General features: G+C 41.1%; 1 pseudogene across 1 annotated transcript; it reads right to left on the bottom strand.

Moving 5' to 3' along the window:
- Positions 1–371: 371 nt before the first annotated feature.
- LOC110306347 lies at positions 372–1,294 on the bottom strand (annotated as a pseudogene). The gene has a single exon (XR_002379258.1). The product of XR_002379258.1 is annotated as an axin interactor, dorsalization-associated protein pseudogene (transcript).
- Positions 1,295–1,955: the final 661 nt, after the last annotated feature.

Below are 1,955 nucleotides of genomic sequence, written 5' to 3' on the forward strand. Positions count from 1 at the left end.
AGAAGAGCAAACTGGAGCAGAAGTGAGCAGAGATGTAAACTCTAGCACATCCTTATTGCTGCATTGTCTGAAGTTCGGCACATCTACAACAGTGCTATCTGGGAAACAGGGTAGTAGTGGCAATGAGAAAATAGAATATTCATTGCACAATTAATAGTAAAGTAAAAATGTTTCAAAATCTACAATAAACTTGTATCCAATAGGCCAGTGACGTGCTGAACTTCTGTTCTGGGGTCCGGCTGTGCAATAGACTTGCTTGGTCAGCTGGCATGGGTAGGGCTCACTTCCTGCCTGTTGAAGGGTGATTATGCTACACAGAGCTATGATGGGTTCTGAGTGGTAAAATTCACACAAGTTCTTGGTTATTTGTATCAGGATGATTCCTTGTGCAAACTTTGATATAGATGAAGATCAAGTGGTTTCTTGATCAACAATAGCAATTTCTTTCTCTTAAAGTCAGTGGGTTTCTCATATAGGTCTATTACAATTGGCCCAGGTTGAATTTCATCCATCTCCATGACAGCAAAACACTTGGTGCTGGTAAACCTCTTTCTAGGCCTGCAATGTTTGAATTCAAAGAAGAGGGCTGCATCTTTGGTTAACTTTTCAACATGTTTCTGGAGCTCAATGTCCACATTAAAGTGAACATAAGTGTCTTCTTTCCTTGAAGCCACAGGAGTACCTTGTACGGGAGTTAAATCTACGCCATTCAAATCTTCCACGCTGACTGTGATGTAGGGGGTCGATAAACTGCCCCGCATCTTTCAAACCAATTTTCTCAATCCTGATGGTGAGTAATGTCATCCCTGGTCCCGATGGCAACCGTGGCAATAAAGTACCAGGAACTCTAGCAGAGAAAGAATCAGGAGGTCCTGCTCTAGCACCACCTTCTTCATCTTCTTCAAACTGCAAATTCTCTTCTTCACCAGGTGCTAAAATCCCTCTTAATGGGATAGGCTGAACATCAAATGGGAATTCTTTATTGTATGTAAGAATATTCTTCAGGATTGGTTCTAGCTTCTTCAGGTCCTCCAGTTTAAACTCTTCTTGGGACTGTGTGGACTATAATGCTGCACTTTGCAATTCGAAATATGTTACAATTTTACCTATGGTTTTCTATCTTTCTTTTGTGAATTCAGAATTATTGTGTTGAGCTTGGGTCTCCTTCTGTAAGTGTCTTGCTAATATCTGATACTCATATATCACCTACACCAGCTGGCCCCGAGTCAAAATCAGCTCCTCTCCTAAGACTGGTGCCCCAGCGCTGCAGCAGACTCCAGTTTGCCTCCAACATGGCCTGTCCCCATCCCAACCCACTCCCGCCCCTACCCCAGCAAGGCCAGGCTCTAGGGACCCATCCTCCCCAGTCTTGGCCCTGACATTAACAGGCTGATCATTTCATTAGATGCTGAAAAAGCATTTGACAAAATTTAGCATCCCTTCATGTTAAAGTCTTGGATATTTCAGGAATTCAAGGCCTGTAACTAAACATAGTAAAAGCAATATACAGCCGACCAGTAGCCAACATCAAACTAAATGGATACAAACTTGAAGCAATTCCATTAAAATAAGGGACTAGACAAGGCTGCCCACTCTCTCCCTATCTATTAAATATAGTACTCAAAATCCTAACCAGAGCAATTAGACAACAAAAGGAGATCAAAGGGATACGAATTGGAAAGGAAGAAGTCAAAATATCACTATATGCTCATATAATTAAGTGACCCCAAAAATTCCACCAGAGAACTCCTGGACCTGATAAAAAAAACTTCAGCAAAGTGGCTGTATATAAAATTAACTCAAACAAACCAGTAGCCTTACTCTACTCAAAGGATAAATAGGCTGAGAAGGAAATTAGGAAAATAACACCCTTCAAAATAGTCACAAATAATATTGCATATTTTGGTGTGACTCTAACCAAGCAAGTGGAAGATCTATATGACAAGAACTCCAAG

The sequence above is a fragment of the Mus caroli genome, chromosome 11 (assembly GCF_900094665.2).
Source record: "Mus caroli chromosome 11, CAROLI_EIJ_v1.1, whole genome shotgun sequence".
Lineage (NCBI taxonomy): Eukaryota > Metazoa > Chordata > Mammalia > Rodentia > Muridae > Mus > Mus caroli.